Source organism: Anser anser, assembly GCF_964211835.1.
Source record: "Anser anser genome assembly, chromosome: 1".
In the NCBI taxonomy this organism is placed as follows: domain Eukaryota; kingdom Metazoa; phylum Chordata; class Aves; order Anseriformes; family Anatidae; genus Anser; species Anser anser.
Window position 1 is genome coordinate 54,994,945 of NC_139720.1, and position 21,908 is coordinate 55,016,852.

Here is a 21,908-nt window from a genome sequence, read left to right on the forward strand (position 1 = left end):
ATATGCTACTACAAGAGAGACTTTAAGGCAACATTGCATACAAACCAGAGAACTCTGCCCACAAGCCTCCCTCTGTGAGGAACACAACATTCATCCCTCCTCCTCCTCTAATCAGGGCTTCTCATCTTGCCTTCTGCCCAGACAGGAATAACACAAAAAAAGCTTAGGCAGATACTAAAAATCAACTGCGTCCCTACCCCACTGCCCATCCGGCTGTGCCACCCACTGGCAAGTGAACCACCCCTTGAGCTCTCTTTGGGTTCATATAGTCCTCTGTCCCACCAAACTGTCATTTCCACCCTCTGAAATTCAGCCTAGAGAATACTTTTTATAAGCTACCATTTCCTTTCAGAAGCCTTTTAAGAAAAATCAGACACTTTTCCAATCTGAGTGTCTCATCCCTTCAGTATCTTCCCATCAAACACCCCCCCCCATTTCTCTCCAAAGAATATTGACATTAGCTGTATCCATAGATTTTTTTTTCCATTTTCCCTTTCTACTTCTTTAGATACACAGACTGTTTCTATGAAGAAGGGGGAGTGGTTTCACTGATGATCCTCTCTGAAGCCTTGGTCATTAGGCTGTGTTATTCTCCTTACAACACCTATGAGCAAGCATCTGCTCCCACAGATTGAAAGAAAACTTTACCCAGTTGGTCTAAAGGCAAGCAGCATTTTCCCATTCCTTTCATTAAGTTAAGTAACCACTCCTGAATGACCTTCAGTCCTTTACAAGGTTGCATATTGGATGCCCATTGAAGCCTATGTTCATCTACCCCTACCCTTACCAGTCACCATCTGTCCTGGTTTCAGCTGGGATTGAGTTAATTTTCTTCACAGTGGCTGGTATAGTGCCATGTTTTGAATTTTTTGGATTTAGGAGAAAAATAACATTGATAACACACTGACGTTTTAGCATATGCTCTACTCAGCAACTGAGAAGTCAAGGACTTCTCAGCTGCCCTGCCAGCAGGGAGGCAGGGGGTGCACAAGAAGTTGGGAGGGGACTCAACCAGGACAGCTGACCCAAACTGACCAAAGGGATATTCCATAATACCTGGCATCGTGTGGAACAAGAATCCTTGGAGTTGGCCAGGGGGGTTGCCATTGCTTGAGGACTGGTTGGGTATCAGTCAGTAGGTGGTAAGCAGTTGTGTTGTACATCACTTGCTTTGGGTATTCTTATTATTTTCCCTTTCTCCTATTAAAGTATCTTTCTCTCAACCCACAAGCTGTGCTTTTTTCCCCCCAATTCTCTCTCCCTCCCCACCTGGGGGAAGCAAGCAAACGGCTGTGCAGTGCTTAGCTGCCTGCCAAGATAAAACACACCACCTTCCTTCTCCCAGCTTTGCCAAGCTGATTCTCTCTTGCAGTATTTAAGTGTAGTCCTGCAAATTAAGCACGGCTTTAGAAAATTGATTAGATCTTAAAACCACAAACTGTGCTGAGTCTAAAGAAAAGGGCATGAGAACCACATCAAAAGTTAATCCCATTAGAAGAGAAACCTTGGGGTGTGAGGGTAGGAGGAGCAGTCTGCAGAAAGTAACACCTAAGTAATTCTGAGTGCAGTTTGACAAGAAAAGACAGAAAAACTAACAAGTGTTTCTCATATAGACACTCAGCAAACAGAGGAAACAAAAGCAGTTCCTTTTGAAACACCTGCATCTCTTGCTGACAAATACGGGTGTTATGACTAAAGCAGAACTTCTCAGCTTGTGGGAGCTTGAGCTGTTGTGAGAACACAGAAAATGCTGCAGATTTGGTGTAAAGACATGAGCAGGACATGTAAAAGTAATATAACAGGTCTGGGCCTTTGTGCAATGAAAGAAATCCTTCAGTCCAGTCGGTGATTTCTGATAGTAGCCTCAGGATAACGAATTGCCTGCTCTCTTGTTCACTGTGCTCCAGGTTTGTCCTCAAACGAACTTCAAGACATGGGCTGAGCCTCCAACTAGTTAGTAAGTTGGTCAAGATCTTTCTTTGTTACCAGTGCCTGTATCACAGCCTAGAAGAAAAAGGTCACTAATTAAATTCTTAGACCAAAGGTCCACGAACACTTGAAGAGGAGGGAGGGAAGACAAACAAAACAAGCCATGATGTAGGACGTACTGTGCTCAGACCAGTCACAGGCCAACCTATCCAACCAAGGGAGAGGTAATCTCCCCCTTCAGGGGTTGGGTTCCTAAAACAAGCTGCTCATCTCCTTGTTGCATCTACTTACAAAGCAGGGGAGAGTCAGAGCCTGTAGTTACCTCTCCTGGGAGGGGGGCTCTTACTCATCACCTGTTTCCAGCAGGAGGGATGAAGGATGGGACACCAGGGATGTCCCACTACTTCACTCCTCCCACTTTGCAGGTAAACGTGGTGTGGGCACCTCAGGGTGCTGAGATGGCAGTCTCCAACCTCACTCCTGGTTATTGACCATAAGCCAGAAATTATTCCCCCCAAGAGGTATTTAGACTGGAGCAGCTCCTGCTCTGCTCTCTCCAGAGCTGGAGATCTGGTGTTCCCTGGACTGGGAACACTCAAAAAAGGGGCAAGAAACTCGAAAGTAAAGGAGTAGAAAAGTCCCAGTGAGAATTAAGCAGAGAACATTTGCTAAAGGAAATGACAGTGTTTACAGACTCTCAGAAAGCGTATCAGAGGAATAGTCTGGGAGCAGTCAGAGGAATATAACAAAAATAAATGGGCATCTTGAATTGGACCAAATGTCTGTCCAGCCTGGGCTCCAGCACAGCTGCCCAGGGAAGTGTGAAAAAATGGGATCAGCAGGCATAATACTTCCCTTAGGCACTCTTCCAGATGCCAGCCACTCTCAGCTCACCAGCTCCTGAGCCAAATTCACCGTTCACTTCCCCTTCGTGGATTCCTCCTAATGAGGGGTGAATGGGAACAGCCAAGAAGAATAACACTTGAGGAAAGCTAAAGAAATATTGGTATCAATCTTGATACGGGATAATTGAGACAGCACCAACACGTAGGCTTTCCATACACAATCTACTCACATGTGAAGCTGCCCTACTGCTCTTGCAAATGCAGATGTCTCAAGAAATTGGATGGTGTTCTGCTGACTTGTACAGTGGATATTTTATCAATAGCCTTAACCAGCCATTTCAGTACCTTGTTTCCTGTTACAAAAATGGGTGGAAAAAAAAACCTGAGCACTTTCTGGCTGTGATTACCAAACAATGGAATAAACAGCTCAAGCTTATTGGAAGCTATCACTCCTAGGGAAGGATGCTAGTTCATTATGAAAGCCTGTTATTTTGTCATCTGAGATAACATTTACTTTTTATTCATTCCTTTAACTCATGCTGGTGTAGTTCTATGCTTCTGTTGAAAGGACCCATGGCACATTTTGCCTTAAATACAGTAATATTTGTTTACTGAACTGTCTTTGTGATGTTTCTGATGCCAGACAGAGCAATCACAGAAAGCTGGAGACCAATGATCCAGACTCACTTGCTTTGTGAACCATGTCAAGTGTACTTCATATTCTCCCAACCACCAAAAAAAAAAAAAGAGGTGAACATGCACTTGCTGACCTGACACCTGCAGATCTTGGGTGAATCAACAGGGGGAAAAAAATAGGCAATTCCACCCTCTTAGTAAAGGTCAAGTGTGGTTTGTGGGGAGGGGGAAGCAGCAAATTGCTGGGCAGAACGCACCACGCACAAGATGATCACAAAAGCAAGATGCAGCATCTGTCACCTCTAAATGGAGTCTCCAGAGCTGACAGATTCAGAATTAAGCCTGGATTGTTGTCTACATTTAGAACAGCGACTGCTACAGGTGTCATGATTTTTTAATTTTTTTTAATTTTTTTTTTTTTTTTTACCTAAGAAAAGCTTGACCTAAATTACTAAATTAATGTAACACTGGGTTTTGGGGGGTAGTGTAGTCATTTGTATCTGTTGACTTAATGGCCACGTTCCTCCCCCTTCTGGATTTCTCTCTCAAACTAGGTCATGGTGACTACACATCCATTCTGAAGGCAATGCCTCTCTGCTTCTCCCATGGGAGGAAGAGGAGAAAGAAAGCGTGAAGCTATCACACACAGTCACTGTATTTATACCTAGACAGAGTGCAGTATGCATTGATTCAAAATCTCTTGAGAAGAAACAGCCAAGCTTTCTGGAGTAAGCTTTCACCCCTTCTCCAAGGCAAGTTTACAAGAAAAGCAATCAGTGCCTGCTTTTCCAGCATCGCTGCTGAAATTATTTGACCCTTGCTTTCCTTTGGGGTCCCTGCAGCACTGCTGGGAGAGGCTACCAAGTAACGTGCAGAGAAAGCACCATCCCCAACAGACTCGATTTCAGCCCCACTGACCAGTAACACTGTCTTGCCTGTGCGGCGTGGTCAGCAGCCTTTTGGTGGGTGCCTGGCACTACTCACAGCGTGCTCATTCTCTAGCAGGGACAAGCAGGAAAAACTGGCCTCTGCCATTGCTTGGATCTCCAGGCACTCAGTGGCATCCACTCCTTCAAGAGATTTGCCTCTGCCATCCATGTCAACAGAAAAATCCTTGTGGACAGTTTCAATCAGATTCTGCTCCTGCATCTTCACTGTGCTGGTGACGGAGCACTGGCACAGGTTTCCCAGAGGGACTGTGGACTCTCCCTGCTTGAAGGTCTCCAAAAACCACCTGGGCAGCCTGCTCCAGGTGGCCCTTCTGCAGCAGGGGGCCTCCAGAGGTCCCTTCCCACCTCAATCATCCCCTGGTTCTGTGATCACCTCAACTGAGCCCAAGGCTTCACTGCGCTGAACACTGCTCAAGTCTCCCACTGCCCCCCAAGAGCAGACTGTCAAAAGGACCAGGCAGGAGGTGGAAGGAAAAGGCTGGAGAAGATGACCCCCATACATTGTGTGTCTTTCTGCAGCACAGTAGGGTGAGGGAGGTGTGTGTTAGTGCCCAAAGGGGACAGAAGGACGCCCTACCCCAGCAGTAGAAAGGAGGGAGCGAGACCTCACTAGCCTGAAGTGGATGGTTTGAGGGATGCTGTCAGTTTGGGGGATGGGGAAAAAAGAGGAGCAAAATGAGGAAAACAAATGCAAAATAAATCTTGAGGCTGAAGGTGGTCCTTGTGCACAGCATAACCAGCTAGTGACAGTGTCACCGCTACAGAAAAGCGAGCAAGAGGTAAGAAGAGATGTAAAGCAGAGCTGCAAGTTGCCAGATTTTATTTTTTTAAATCTTCCCATTATCAGCCAAATTTTTCTTGTCCTCCCCTTGGCCCAGCATCTCAGCACTGCTGAGAAGCTAGCTTGATGGAGCATCTTAAATATTTCATGCAGCCTTCAGACTTGCAATCATTCTCTCCCCATCTGCTTCAGCCCAGCCCTGCTGAAATCTCAGCAGGTCCATGGCCCTTGGCAGCCTGCCTGGGCAAGGGCTCTGCTGGCCATCCGTTCCCTCAGTCTACCTCCCTTCATTCTCCTCTCCTGCCCTGTTAAGCCTCCCATCTTCCCTTCTCTCCATTCTGCCCACAGAGAAATCAAGTCCCAAACCAAATTTATTTCTCTCTGCTTCCACACTTCCTCCTGATTCCCTTTTTTCAACCTTCAGCCTCTTCGTTTCCTTTTTTATTCATTTTCTGTTTTATTTTCATTCTTAATGAAAAGATTCTTCATTCTTGCCTGAGGTCAGGATTAATAATCCACACTTCAGACACACGTTAATCCCTCAGTAAATCGAGTGTGGGCACAAGGAACTTGGCAGGTAGACATGCAGGCAGAAGACCCATCAGCAAAGCTGCACAGGGACCCTGCAGGAGGCTGGCAGGGTCCCCAAGAAAGACTCCACTGGGGCAAGTCACCTGTAGCCAGGCTCAAGTCCTGGTTTTCCCAATTGAAGTGTGTTTGAACTGAGTCCTACAAGCACAAAAGGGAAAGGGTTTTCCCCCTACACCCCTCAAAAGGGCCCTGGGTATAAGAGGGGAGCATTCCTGGCTGTGGTGAAAGGGAACCTGGCATGGGACAGGGAACCTCTCCCTGGGGAGGCAACAGCTTACTAAAACAAAGAAAATCAATATGCCGTACCCTGAGAAACTGCTTTGTTCTGTAGTGGGTTTACGTGGCAAGGTTTTGGTAGCAGGGGGCCATAGGGGTGGCTTCTGTGAGAAGGATCTAGAAGCTGCCCCATGTTTGGTAAGGGCCCCACTGCTGACCAGAGCTGAGCCAATAAGTGATGTTGTTTTGCGCCTCTGTGAGAGCATATTTAAGACAGGGAAAAAAAACGCTGCCCTACACAGCAGCTGGGAGAGTGAGAGGAGTGAGGAAGAGCCTTGCAGGCGCCAAGGTCAGTGAAGAAGGAGGGGAAGAGGTGCTCCAGGCGCCGGAGCAGAAGTCCCCTGCGGCCTGTGGTGAGGACCATGGTGAAGCAGGCTGTCCCCCTGCAGCCCATGGAGTGCCACAGTGGAGCAGGTGGACCTGTAGCGATGGAGGATGCAGCCTGTGGAGGACCCCCGCTGGAGCAGATCCCGGGCCAGACCTGTAGCCTGTGGAGAAGAGATCACGCAGGAGCAGGTGACCCGGCAGGAGCTGCTGCCCGTGGGGGATCCAGGTTGGAGCAGTTTGCTCCTGAGGGATGGACCCCGTGGTACGGACCCATATCTGGAGCAGTTCTTGAAGAGCTGCTGCCTGTGGGAAGCCCACATCAGATCAGCTCATCAAGGACTGCATCCCATGGGAGGGACCCTACAGCACAAGGGACGAGAGTGACCGAGAAGGAGCAGCAGAGAAGAAGCGCTATAGACTGACCATAACCCCCATTCCCCTGCGCCGCTCAGGGGGAGGAAGTGGAAGAGGGTGGTTGGGGGGGAAGGTGCTTTTGGTTTCTTTCCTTTGTTTCTCACTTCTCTAGCCTGTTAGTAATAGGTAATAAATCTTACTATCTCCCTACGCTGAGTCTGTTTTGCCCATCACAATAATTACTGTGCGATCTCTTCGTCCTTATCTCAACCCTTAAGCCCTTTTTATTGTATTTTCTCCCCATTCCTCTTTGAGGAGGGGGAGTGAGAGAGTGGTTGTGGTGGAGCTCGGCCGGCCACCCGAATAAAACCACCACACATTCCTGCACCGCTTGGAGGAGACAGAGGTGGAGGTTGACTCCCCTAGGAGCCCCTGCACCGACTTCACCCTGCTGAAGGGACCCCACCTCACCTGCAGCTCATCAACCATAGGATGATCACCGTCATGTGGAGGGTCAGATGCACCATCTCCCCCTCTATCTCCATTGCCCCCTTTCACACTTTTCTTAGAGATTCCCCCATGAGATGCTCAAGGCATGCTGGGGCTCAACTGTTTTACTACCGAACAATGAGAGCAAACAAAGGAAGCAATTTTTCATGTGGAGAATTAGGATGCTTGTAGGCACAGATGAGTAAAGGACATTCTGGCTGTGCAGGGATTCCCATACACACAGACAAAAAGACCACAGCAGGCAGTAGGGACAGACATTGGGCCACAAGCAGAGCAGATACTGAGGGGCAAGAGGTGAGGATGCCAGTGAGATCTGATGGGGCTGGTGCCCAGCACTCTGCAATGGGGAAAAGCACGGTTTGCCCTGCTGAGGGGCTGAGTCAGAGCCAGAGGTGGATCTCAAGGCAGAAGGAGGTAGCAGATGGGGAGAAGAGCTGATGGAAGAACCACAAAGCTAAGCATGATGATAAACAGGGGTCAAAATCTTTTCTTGTTGCTAACCTCTCTAGGTCACGTTACCTATAATATCTTGTAGTCAAGGATCTTATGAAATTTCCTTTACAGGACCATTAGCCTCCTCTTCAGTTGTTAATGAGGGTATTAAGTAACACCAGCACTCCACCAACCCAGCTCTGCTCCTGTTTGCCTTAGTGGGAGCACTGCCATCAGTTCTGCTGCCTCCAGTCCTGCACCCACGCTCGCCTGGCTTCCAGAAAGGTCCCATCTCCCTCCCCGCGTTATCTGTGCAGAAGCAGTGGCAGGTGCTCTCCCATGCTCCCACGACACGGGAAAGCGACACATTTGCCTTGGATGGCAAGTCCCAGAGAGGCTGTTTCACCCACAGAAGTCACAGAAATGCCCAGGCAGTGGAGGGTGTGGGGGCCACGGGGGGCATGCTACAGCAGGCAATGAGGTGGCTTCGCTCTGTTTTTAATCTCCTCGCCACTCTTCTGTGCCTGAATGGGATTAGAGAAGCAACAAGGGAGCTTCACTGCCAGGCACACTCCATGGCAACACATCAGGTTTAAAGACATGCCAGCTCCTAGGCACGCTGCCTCGTCCTATTCCCCAGGTCCCCTCTCCTGCGCTTCCTCCATGCTCCAGCTCACCTGGCTGTCCCTGGAGGTCCTGCCTAGCGTCTCTTCCTCAGACGGACAGATGGACGGGCACACAGAGGACCAATGAAGTACCCGAACCAAAAACCTCCACAGCTCCCAGGCTTGCTCTCACCTCTTCTTAGACCTTTCTCTTTCCCTCCAGCAACACCTGCCTCGAGAGCATCCCCAGAGCAACATCCCACCATGGCGCAGGCAGCAGCCAAGCACAGGCTCCTCCGGGAGCTCAGCTCCCCACTCGCAGCCAGAGGAGAAGGCAGAAGATGTTCTGCTTTGTCTCCTCTTCCCACCGGGCCTCCCGAAAGCAGAGAGATGACAATTCAACAGCTGCCTCCCTGTCTGGGGGATGGGGTGTGAGGCACAAGCATTTTGGGGAAAGGAGAATTGATCTGAATAAATCACAAACCAAGCGAAGCTGAAACTCAAAGCCAACTTGCCAGCTCAGATTTCATTGTTTCACTAAATGCCTGGGGAAGATAGTGCACGAAGACAGCTCAGACAAAGGCTGTCCTTTAAGGTATACTCAGCCTGACCAGAACACAAAAGGTGGACAAAGTCTTGCAAGAAAGAGATTGTTCCCTCTTGTAAGATTTATACCCCAGTTTGAGAAACCCAAGAGGCCCTGAGCTGGGGTTAACAAGCAGAGCTCTCCAGAAGTCAGTGAAGCTGTCAGTTTATTATCCACAGAAAATACAGCTCACACACTTGAGTCCTTACCAGCCCTGAGCTCCATATCTTCCAAGGAGGCTCAGACCACCTTGTGTGCAGCCCCACCCCTGCCTCTGCCAAAAAACAGTCTCCCCACAGATCATTTCCTAGGTATGAACCCCTGCCTCCCATAGCTCACTTTTCAACCAAATCACATCTCACATCCCTCCCTGGCTGCCAGAATAAGTCAGGCCACAAGGTGGCCAAGGAAGGGCTGAGAGGGCTCCACTGCTGCCTTCGAAACAGCTCCTTGCATTGATGACCCACAACAAGACCACAACACACCCAAGCCACATTTGGGAGCCCATTGATTTTAACCATCTGATGCCCTTTGGTCGCTACCATCCACACCAGTGGCCTCCAGCTGACCCAGCGCACAGCATCCCACAGAGTCTCCTTCATGACGACCAGTTCTACATCATAGCTCCACATTCCCCCTTACACCTTGAACGGTAACACCAGGTTTAAATCACCACCTTCTAGAAAAAAACTAATGAGGTCCAAAACTAATAAGGTCCACTTCAGAATTTCATCATGGGGTCTCTCCTCTTTTCTCTGCATCTCCTCAGATCACCCAGCCAGATACACAGTGGAAGGCACGGTGCATCTCTCCTAAGGATAATTAAAGAGGAACTTGCCAGCAGGTCAAATATTTACCTAAGCATCATCAATGCAAATATCTTCTAATCCTTCTGTATCTTTCAGGGATGGCAAGAGGAGAATGGTGAGTACTCCTGCAATTTATACAGATGCCTGTAAATTGGAGTAATAAAAAGCTCATTTAGATTATTTATTATGTAGTAATTGTATAATTATTAGTCAAATACATTTATGCTGAATGTATCATCAATGAAGAGAGTTAATAATACATAAAAGCAATATATACACAGGGTAACATTCTGTGCACTCTTCTGTCCAAATCTAAATGCATTCTGACCATCTGACTGCTGCTTACACGCAGACACTGCTGCTGAGAGCCACGCTGGCTCTCCGAGCATCGCCTGTTAACCCCAGCCTGCCTCTCAGTACGTGCATGTCGAGGAGCGGAGAGGGAGATTGAGATGTAAGTCTCGTGACAGCGCATTTGTGGCCTCCGTGCAATTGCCAAATGCAAGCATGTAGCTAAGTGCATCAGAAAAGAATAATCCTGCGTCCAGTGGAGAGGTGTCACGGTGATGGATGAGGAAATCCTTCACGCACACGCACAGGAATGTGTAATGTCACAGGTACAAGACGAAGCCTCAACTGCACAACGTTGATCTGCTTAATCACACTCAAACATCCCAAGTAATCAAGTGGCCTGGGAAGGAGATAATCACTTTTGTGCTCTCCTGTTACAGCTGCCTAACTTAACACCTCTGCTTCCCTCTGATGGGCCACAGACACCCTCTGCCCTGCTCGGAGAGTCCCAGGTCACTTGGCCACACATCCCCTTGCCTTTAAGCAGCAGCCCCACAACTCACACCTCTATTTCAAGTGATAAGCAGCCCTCAACGAGGGCTTTGCCCAGGGCTACTCTCTTCCACCCCTTGGAAATGCTGCCCAGAAATGTCTTGACAGCAGCATGCCCACGCCCACACATGCAGCAGTGAGGCTGCTACAACAGCAGGATAAGCCTTGGGCATTTTTATTGCCCAGAAACTTGTCCCAAGCTGAGCACAAGGAGAGGTGTAGGCCAAGCATTGCAGACATCTGAAATGTAAAGCTGGAAGAAACTCAGCTACCCAAGCATAAAGCACTTACTATCAATGCATTTACCCACTCCTCCAGAGACACCTGGTCTTTATTTCAAAGGCGAGATATTGGCACAAGCCCCAGCTTCGCGGGCTTGCAGCAGTTTCTCTGCTCTGCCTCCTTCCCCTGTCTCTCCCCTCTCATGTTGCAAACAGAAGGTCAGAGGGGCTTGCTCCAAGTGCAGTGCTCTGTCCATGTCCATGGGGAACAGGAAGAAGACAGAGGGACACAATTCACCATAGTGCAAGGACAGGGGAACAAAAAAAAACATTCAATTAGGGCAGAGAAGAAGGGGCATCAAAACACACCACCAGACCCGTGCAAACAACAGTTGGCTGACAGCAATCTGATCCTCTCTGTCCCTAAACCACATAATCCCATACAGCTATGGCCTGACGTAGCCAAAACTGCAACCCCAGCATTTATGACTCCATCCAGGAGTCAAATTCATTTACATCCAACTCCAAGGTGCAAGCTTAGCTCCCACCTCAGGAACCTGGCTCACAAAAATTGGGATTTCCCTGAAGGTTTGAGTAACCCCCAAGCCACCACCTTCCTCCTCCTCCTCACGTAGGAAAGTCCACATACCCAGTTAATGCTACTTCTGCACGTACAGAGCATGCAGAAAGTCCCACGGAGCAGGATATCCCAGTGCAGACCTCCCCAGCCTGCCCTCCTCCCATTGCAGTGCTTGGAGAAAGGTGAGGGGAACCCTGAAGCACGTTTCTCCATGGGAAGTTCCCCTTCACCCAGAGAAGGGAGAGCATTTCACCTTCTGCAGTCTACCTATGATCTGAATTCATGTCTCACACCCAGACAGAGAATCCCTGGTGTGACAGCTCAGGGAAATCAAGTGAAGTGCCAATCCTATTTCATTTTTCAGTAAAATAACCCCCATATGGGAGAAAACAGTTCCTCCAGACATCTGCCACACATTCCAGAAAAATGCATTACAGGCATGCCACTAAGTGTGAAATAGATTTTTAAAAGTTAAAAAGCTATTGGATATTTAAAGCATGTGTGACATATCACAATATGCTAGAAACGCATGTTAAAGAAATAACAGCACCCCAAACGTACTGTGGAGCGATGCAATTAATTCTGTGCTTAGAGAAAATCCTGGGTCATGATTCTCTGGAAGACGTTGGGTGTGGTTTTTTTAAGTACCTACTTTAATAGCTCATCATTGTATTGTAGGGGGAACGCAAGGCTTCAGTTAGAGCTGAACTACATGGCAGAAGGCTGTATGCAGCTACACTGATAACACTAATTTTAATTAATCCCACCCTATGCTCTTCTCTCTTCCAGCAGTCACTCATTTGCTTAGAGCTTCACCTGACTGGCACTTTGAGCTGAAATTTCCATAAAAGATGTGGCTACTTTTTTTTTTATGATGGAAATCAAAGTTGAATTTCAGCCGTTGCCAGAACAAGCACTGCTTTGTCCATGCAGGATTCGTGAGAAGTTTTGGGTTGGGTTGGTTTTTGACTAGCACTCATTGCTGGGTTCTCTGAAATACTGCTTTCGTACTGGGCAGCAGGGTAGCCTCTGAGACCTCTTGTTCATCTAGCAGTAATCCATCCTGAGATAAATTAGCAGCTGCCATTGGAAAAAAAATCATGCTTTAAACATCCTCAGGAGAGACTGTTTCATTGCGACTCAATCCAAGAAATGATATCAGAATTAAGGATAACTATGGCACCTCAGTTCTCTCCCTTTCCACCACGATCTTTCATTGCATGTTGACATGTTTCTTGCACAGGATATCCACAGGGAGGGATGGCATTCAGTGAAGACAGTGATGCAGTATTTAGCCAGCAGGTCTTACAGAAGTTTGCTGACAGCAGAAAAGCAGAAGCAGGACTGCAAAGCATGCAGGCTCTGGGGCAATGAACACACCCCAGGAGCAGACTGGCCCCATCACCCCCATATGTGATGCCCCCATCCCACCCCTCTCACTGCCGCCTGAACCCAGGCTGCGCCCCCCCAGGCTCCTTGCCCAAGCCTTTACCTCCTCAGCCAGCTCCCTCTCACCCAAGTACCCTCTCTCCCCAGTTACCTACCCCCCCATTAGCCTTGCCCAGTCCCCTTACCAGGATGCTCACACCATCACTCCCCAGCCCCTACTCTCTCGTTTCCCCCATCACACTATTGCCACCTTAGCTCTCTGATCTCTGGACTGATTTTCCTCCTGAGCTTCTAGGTCCCCCATTCCAGCATCCTTCCCAGGTCTTTTGCCTGGTCCCTGTCTCCCAGACCTCAAATTAAAATTTAATTAAGTGATAAACAGAGTGAAAAGTTGGGCAACTTTAGAATAAACATCCTTTCTGGGTGCAGAGGAACGTGTATTATGAGGTCACCCATGCAGGGGAAGACAACAGGGTCAATCTGTAAGAGATAAACTAAAGAAGCAGTAACATGGGAAGAACAAAATGCTACAAGGAAACAGCGAGGAGACTTCTACCGCTGGAGGATTTTCCTGTGTAAGAGAGTGGATTACCATCTAGGGCCCCTCCAGTCACTAAAATCCTATTTCCAAAGAGGGTTCCAGATAAGACAACAACAGCTGCCAGCAGAGAGACTGCTAAGCAGCGGGTTACACATATGGGGGGAAAAAAAAGGAGCAAACTCCAAATCAGGGAAGGATCCTGCAACATCAAGGATATGAATCAAAGGAGCCACGGGGAAAGAAAAAAAAAAAGCAAAAAAATTGCCGTGAGGAAAAAAAATAACATCCTTCATTAAGAAATATCACAGTTGGCCAGCGGCACTGAACATCAGGCAGTACCACAAAGGCAATATATTATTACTGTTGCACTTCTCTGAGCGTGTCTTTTTTAATATAATTCACTTATGACAAACACTTTCAAGGCCTGGCCTGAATCTCACACGCGCGCAGAGCAGGGCCTGCCAGGTTCACCCATAAAACCAGGACACTCACAGCAAAAATTACATCACAAGACGATAAATACATGAACAGAAACAATGACAAAGATGATAATATATCACAAAGCATACTTTGTTCGAATATGGTTCTGCTTAATTATTAATAACAACGCCTGCTATCAGACTGGTAACACATTTTATAGAAAATCAGGACCTCGTGTCCTTACGGGGATTTGATGCTGAACTCGAGTGCTGAGGTTTGGGCTGAGAAGCAAGATACAAGGTACAGGTAAACACAGGGAGCATCCTCTCAGGGTGTGTGAATGATAGGGCGTGCAGATTTGCTAAGTACATCTTCACGGTGTTTTAGTGTGCTCCCAAATGATAAGCAGGGCTTGGAAGGCAAGCAGAGATTTTGGATCTCTGACTTCAGAGACTATCAGCCTCTGCGTGGAAGAAAATATCCCGCCCCCCCCCCCCCCAAAATATTGAACTCCTGCCTCTTCCATGCCACAAAACAGAGCAGATGCTGTTTGTTATGAGCTGCCCATTTCAATAGGAAGGTTAATATTTTACCATGTGTTTTCTTTCCATTCCTTCCCTGTTGAGGCAAATCTCATAGCTAGCATTACAAGCACTGGATTCAGCAGCTTTCTCTTGGATGAATTTGTACTGATGTTAGCCCTTTTCATCCGTGACTAAGAAATGAAATCCCACAAGAGGTGCATTTGGTTCACTCTGCCTCAAGATATCCAAGTTACTTCAAGCTACAAGCAATCTGGAAGCCCTTGTGGTATTTCAGCATTTATGCTACTCTGGGGAGGCAGTGGTAAACAAAACTGAGTTATTAAAGTAAAGATAAAACAGCTCCCACAAAGGTTTGGGGGTCACAAACATGCGATGGATATGTCAGAGATGCCACTCGCACGTTGGAGGGCAGAGGAGAACAGGTGCTGAGCCAGGCTGGAAATAAGATTGTCTAACTGGGGATGGAAGAACCCTGTGAGGATGAGGAGGGTGAGGAGCCATCAATCCCACCACAGCACAGCCACCAAGCCTGGGTCACTGCTTAGCAATCCCCACCTTTCTGTAGAGTGCTCTTCTTAAAGCCAGGCTGGATGGAAAGCCGATCCAAGGGCATCAGCGATCAATGGAGACAGGCTGCTAGCAGCGAGAGCCGAGAATGACAGCCAGGGAAGGAAAAAAAGGAGAGGGGAAAAATGACAGACTGCTACAGATGGAGAAAGGAGAGGGGAGAGACAGGGTGGCTAGTGACAGGAGGGGCTGCCGGGGGAGTTGCGGGGACACAGCAGCTCCGAGTCACACTCGAGGAGGGGGAGCAACAGTAGCAAGCTTTTATAGACTCCGGCACAGTAGGCGATGATGAGGGGAGACCGGGGGAGAGAAAAATAAAGGAAGAAAAGATAAGCAAAGAGTATGGCTTTGTATCATGAGCCAGGACAGATTTATCTTTCCTCTTTGACGAGCTACAGTACATAAGTGTAAACGGCACCATTGTCTCAGGGGACAGACAGATGGTCACCCACATTACAGCTCTGCATCCCCCGTCCTGCCCAAGGGAGCCTCTTCCCTGTCCTGATCCACTCTGACAGCAGGCAGGGAGATAGCTGGAGACCAGGAAGGCCGGGACAAGCATCTCTGTCTCCATCCAGAGCAGCGGCAACCACGAGCAGGGCAAGCACAACCCACCAAAGAGATCTGCCCATTTTAACAGCCTTGGGGCTCTTCTCAGCCCCCTTCAGATGGCCCCCACCAACAAGAGGGCTGCAAGCTCCATTTCAGAGAGACTTCAGACAGGGCCTCCCTTGCCTTTCCCTGTGGCAGGCAGAGTGAAGCGCCGGAGAGGCGGTGGCACAGGGCGATGCAAGGGATTTGGGAAAGGGACAGCCTAAGTTGCACTGGGCCACCAGAAGAGTATGCAAAGCAAGTGCAGGACAAGCGGATCCAAGCTTGAGCCTGGTCCATCTTCCACCAGGCTGCAGGCCTGCAGCGGGAAGTCCTACGCTTGCATCCTCCAAAGGCAGCTTCTCTCTAGCACCACGAAGATCTTCCCAGCTTAGCAGTTGACAGCTTGACAGATTCTTTGCTCGTGTTCCCTCCAGGTCTGAAACAGGCCAAGTTTTTTTCCTCTTAACCATCCAGCTGCAGGCTATTTGCTGCAGAAGAGATGCAACTTTTAGCCATTTCTCACCTGAAGCAGCTCTGATCAAGTATTATACTCAGGTTACACAAATTCAACTGGCAGCAAGCCCTTCCTCTCTGTGGTGGGAAGAGCATTGAGTCCTCAAGTAGGCAGCTGGTCAATTTGTTAGTGGTTAATTGTATTATTTAATTCTCATTGTTATGACAGAACATGCAATTAGAGGTCTGGTCAGAGTATTTTATAGGCCTTAACTCAAAATGAGTGTTTTTATTGCCCTTTGTATTACACCAAGAGCCCCATCCAGCTCCCTCACATGCCCTGCTACCGCGTTCGTGAAGGCTGGAAAAGGCAAACTGACCATTTTTCAGAGAGCAAATGGTTCTCATCTCCAAGGCAAAATATATTCCAGTGAATAAACACAATATGCTCCAGAAGGGCTTTCAGCGTTTCGTTTCAGCAGCACGCTCTGCAGAGGGAAGGGGAGGTCCCCAGCAGCGGGTGCTGCTACCATCCCTGTGCTCAGAGGACATCATCCCTCTCCTCTGGGCGGATGCTGCCACACACCCCTCAGGATGGCACCAACGACGCTGTCTGCACTTGGTAGCACTGTGCAATATGACAAGACCAGTCTTCCCAAGCTAATCTGAAAAGCAATGGCTGGTGTAAATCGGTCTGTTTTCACTAGGTGCAGTAGAACACTGATTTATGACATACAAGACTTCCATCCTCTCCTCTCTGCCTGCTTCCCTGTTCTATTCGCTTACATTGACCAGAAGTCCAGGGACTGCACAGAGATACCTTGTAAAAAAAAAATAACACAGTAAGATCCCTAGCCCCACTTTCCTGAAGCACCCAGCCATGCAGCATTAGCGGGTCTTTTATTGCTCCTCACATTTACTGGGGAAACAGGGCAGTAGGGCATGCACACAGCAAAAATGACCCCCTCTCCCAAACCAGCCACCTCGATATTTCAGCCAGTCCTTCCTCCAACAATAGGCATCTATCCTCCAGTCACAGACAAAAGGCTCGGAGCTTTGCATGAAGACATAGATCTGCACTAACGATTTCTTCCAGCCTTACTTCTGATTGTCAGACCCTATGGCCATTAGAGCTTCGAGGCCTGGTTTAGTTTGTGCTGTTCAGTTTCACTTCCAATCTGCGGTCTTTGACTTCTCACTGTAACAACCTCCAGAGAATCAGCTGAAGGGATGGGAGGCAGCAAGATATCCTGTCTCAGCATTTGTGCTCAGATATACATGGCCAGCTTGCAAGCCAGACAAATTTAGACCTCAGCCTTTTATATCTGCCCACTTGCCTGGAATTTCGTACATCTCACACGCATGCAGCCCAGCCAATTTCTTACGGACTGTGAGCATTCAAATTCCCTGCAAGCATATCCATCCCCTGTGCGCTACTAATGACGATTCAGGAGTTTAAATTCAATTTACACCACATTTGACTGTGTAAATGATCCCTCTAAACTTCCCATTGCAAACTTGCACATCAAACAACCCACACTAATGATGTTCCCTTGTCACTAGCTTTGCAGAGGCAGCTTCCTTCCCGACTACTCTGGGGGTCCTAAGCACTATAATGCTCCCCCTGCCTCTTGCTTTCGCCCACAAACTGCAACTGGGTGTCAGGGTTTCCACCCCAGGAGAAAGTCTGCGTTCAAGATTTTGTTATGGAAACACTAAAATACATCTCCCAGCCTAAACCTGCTCTCAACATTCCCTTTTGCCTCCCCCCCCGTAGCATCTGGGAAGAACAAGTGCATCAACCCTAAAGGCAGCCCCGGGTGCTAGTCAGCAAGTGCTCAGTCCACTATCCAGAAATGCCCTTTTAAAACTTGGAAAGCCTTCAGTGCATGCCCGGGGGAACACAGATGCCACTAAAACCACGTTCTCTGGAGAGCTCTGATCAGCTCACTTTCCCATGCAATAGGAGCAAATATAAAATTGATTTAGCACGTTGTGGAGTGCAGAGGGGTTTCACAAAACCTCACACACACAAAAAAAATCATCTTGCACTTGTTGGTTCTCTGGTATACAGATTTATCTGTTGGCTGGAGGAAGGTCTACAGAGAAATGTAATCAACAGAAATCAATCCATGCCTGAGGGCAGAGCAGCATCTTCCTGATTACCTAGAACAATGCAAAGCTATCCAAGACCTCAAATACGTGCCAGACTCTTCACCTGCCTTGTGAGCTAGATTTGCAAGGAGAGACAGGAGGCATCTGTCTTTAAAATGGAGTAGCAGGAATAACATACACATTTCAGTGCCTTCCAGCTATGCATATAAAAGCTGATACTGCTGACCCCAGGAATGGAAAGCCATGATCCCTAGGTCCTCAAGAATGATGAATCCTTCTTAAAATTCATAAGACACTCAAATTTTGATGCATTGTTATACCTTCTGGTCACATTTCCAAGCTTTCCTCCACCTACTAGAGAGGTAGGAATCTTTCTTTTTTTTGTCTGTGTATATATATAATTAAAAATTAAGTACATAATATTTTAAATATATAAATTGTATACATATAACCATGTAAAATTGAAAATTAAGTGTCTATATACACATATATAAGTAGGAGTAAATGTGTAAAAGGAGAAGTAAACCTAATCAGAGGATTACAGGAGCTCAAGCCTTAAGACAGACATCAACTCTTACAAGAGTTGCAATAAATTTGCAGCAGGTGTTTGCTTATTAGTTACCTCCATCCATTTGTTATAAAGATTGCAGCCAGGGTTTAACAGCACACAAGGCAACAGCTTATGGCAAAAAACAGGTACTACACACTACAGAAACTGCAGATGAAATTTCCCTTGCACAGAACAAATTGCTCAAACTATAACGTAACACACCTATGCACCCAAAGCTTATTAATAAGCGGAAGATTTGTCAGCCCCTCAGCCACACGCGTCACCTGAAAGGCACTGGCTGTGGCGACGGTGTCCCCATGCACCGCAGCATCTCCTGCTTAACATCTCCAGGAGAAGTACCAATTACTGACCCACGCACACATCATTCCCTTTGCTCCTCTGGCATTTGATTTTCTGCTCTGTTCAGGCAGGGCAGCACCAGCAGGAACCACCGCTGTCGCAACCCGCAACCATTTTGCACTCCGTTTGCTCATGTGGATGTGATGCCTGCAGCACCAGGGGTTTAACCTGTGGGTTTCCCCAGCTCTCCCATCAACATGCCCAAGGCTGGTTCACTGTTTCGCCAAGCATGTAGTTCAATCTGAAAACTGCCGTGACAGCTTATAATAAAGGTAGCCCCAGAAGCTTATTAACAGAAGATTTAGAGACACATAAGATAACAAAGCCCCTTCTTGGAGAATCGTTAATGAGCTATGGGACAGCCCCTCAGTACACATAAGCAGTCCTACCAGCTTTGAGGAGTCACCCTGCTTTGTACCCTATAAAACAGACACCAGTACTAAAAGTTAACTGTGTACATGATCTGTTGCATAACTGGGGCCTGACCTCCTGCTCCTAGACCACGGAAATCAACTGGAAGCAACATTTTTCTGCATGAGAGCAGAACAGAAACCCAAAAGACCAACATACTTCACAAATGAGGGAAGGGGACTGGTATATAACAAAAAGCAAGAAAATGACTGAGCAGCGAGCTGCAGAGCCTATCTCGTTACTGCTACAGTTTTAGCATTGATTTTTTTTAATGGCATACTTCATTCTTGCTCTTGCTGTCATGTCAATATTATAGATATGACCGCAAAGGGAGGTCTAAGCCTCCTGGAAAGAGTTTCTTTTAAAGAAAGACTAAAAGGACAAACTGAATCTATCACATCTGACCCTACGATGGGTGAAGCATGAAGCCTCTCTGGAACCCCCAAGAAGTCAAGCAGAGATGCAGATTTCCAAGCATCTCTCCCATAATCTTCTCATAATTTGCAAAGTGCATCAGGATCCATTTGTAAAGCGCCATGTGGCATGGCCTTTATTTAGTTCCAAACATTTTATAAATTCATAAGACGAATGCTACACAGTTGTTTTGGAAACACATTTCACACTTTTCACCCTATTTCCCCTCCAACCTCAGCTTGAACTCCTATTTGACGTGGAGTTTAGGTTTTATATAAGAGAAAAAATTCTTGCAGCTGCTCTCTCCAAGCCGTATTTCAAATATTGACTGTTAACATTTCGGCTGCAACAGCCCCACAATCTGCAATTCAGAGCAGCCAGTCTTGTTTCTGTTCATCAAAACAGAAAATAGAGATCAACCTAAATAAACTGTTCTGCGACCAGGCTGGATTTTTAGCATGCTGCAGCAAGCCCAACTCCCCTTAAAGATGGGCGCATTTACCATGAACCAGGCCAGCATCACATCACACACCCAGCTGATTACACAGCAGTTACCTGCATCTAACAAGGTTAATCAGTATTTTTTGAAAAAAGTCTGCTTTTCAGTAAACTAGGGTAATTCAAACATTCTTTCATACTGCACATAAAACTGTCCCAGAAATGTGTAATCACCTAAAAGCCCAGTAAATATTCTATGGGTAGCAAGCATCACAAATCTCATGTGGAACAAATTCCCTATCTTAAAATGAAATTAAGACATTTTTTTTTCTCCAAAACATCACATTTATACACTAATACACAACCAGAAGTGACTTTAAAGCACTGACACAATTGTTTTTTCGCCTTCCTCTTACTGCACTGCAGCAAAGGAGTATGGCAGTTGTTTAATAGCACATAACAAAATTGCAGGACTGCTCATGGAAGAAAAAAATTATCTTCAGGGGAGGGGGATTTAAATAGGTGGAATGCAATTACCTAAATTGAAATTTAGTAGTTAATGACCTTGTGCTTACAAAAATTACTACCTAGTCCTTAATGATCAGAGCTTCCATTTTAAGTCTCATTGACAGTACTTCCAAACATAATGATCATGAAGCTCTGCCCTAGTAGAAAGCCAATGAGAAGATTAACAGGCTTTTAATTAATGTCCCCCCTTTTCTGCTGAGTTTTCAGGAAAGGTCAGGTGTTGCTCTGTGATGATGACTCAGCCTGCCTCTGCTTGGCACAAGAGTCTCGGAGAGTTAATAGCCCAACATAACAGGGGTGAAAAACTTCAGAACAGGAAAAAAAAAGCAGGTATTCTTGGCAGAAATTCTTCGAAGATATTTGACTTTCATAGAAGTATCCCTTACAAAGGGGCTCATTTCCTCATGGGGATAAGATCACGAGGAGTGATTTGCAGCCAGATCATGGAACCGTATGATTTCTACAGTACTGTCAATAAAAGTGTGATGCCAAGAACATATATTTACTTGCAGGAAAACTTGAGGTTGCAGAAACATCCCCTCTTCAAAGAAAGATAAATGTGGGAACTACTTAGTACATGATCCATTCAAAGTTCCTCTTATAGTCCTCTATAAGAGGAGACAAAAATCAGAGGAGCAGAATCCTCTCCACTCAGTCTCCACTTTACAAATAATCTCCTAAATTCACCCAGCAATCCTGGGTGAAAATTCATGAAGCAATCCTTTCAAGAGGCTTCCAGCAGCCCCACCACAACCCTTCACACCTGTGTCACACATGGCCAGGTGGAAAGTCATCAACAGGCAACTGAGCAAGGCTTGTTCCTCCCCTCCATAGAATCTGCTATGAAACAGTCCTTTTCAAAGTCAAACACCATGCATGTACCCTTAAACACTAATATAAGCATACTGTGCTAAGCTCCTTGAGTAACACAACTCCAGGATATTAAAAACAAACTCCACATTATGTACCAAACCGCAGGGATTGTTTAGATTGATTTATTTTCAGCCAGAAACATGGATGCTTTTCTTCCCCAACAGCCTCCTTCCCCAAAAGCAAATCGTCATCCCAAACCTAGCCTACTACTTTTCTATCATCTTCTGAGTGCAGCCTTTGCACGGACACTAATCTTTCATGCTTTACTCTGAGCCCACCACACGCTGGGACAGGATTCCCAGGACATATAGCTAGCACAGCCACACAGTAATTGAAAAGCAATGCATAATTCACTACAAAGTTTCAAAATCTTAAGGACCAACCAGTAGAAAGGAAAGCAGAAACCCTGGATCTCCAACAAATTCTCAGTCATAA

General features: G+C 46.9%; 1 protein-coding gene across 11 annotated transcripts in view; it reads right to left on the minus strand.

The window, feature by feature from the left end:
• Positions 1–21,908, minus strand: part of CACNA1I (calcium voltage-gated channel subunit alpha1 I) — a 164,354-nt gene that overhangs the window by 129,893 nt on the left and 12,553 nt on the right. The window contains exon 2 of one of the 11 annotated variants that reach the window (XM_083821579.1): positions 9,680–9,775. The exons of the other annotated variants lie outside the window; for them this stretch is intronic. The gene's annotated coding sequence lies outside the window, so the exon portion shown is untranslated. The remainder of the gene's footprint in view (positions 1–9,679; positions 9,776–21,908) is intronic. 11 annotated transcript variants of the gene reach the window in all.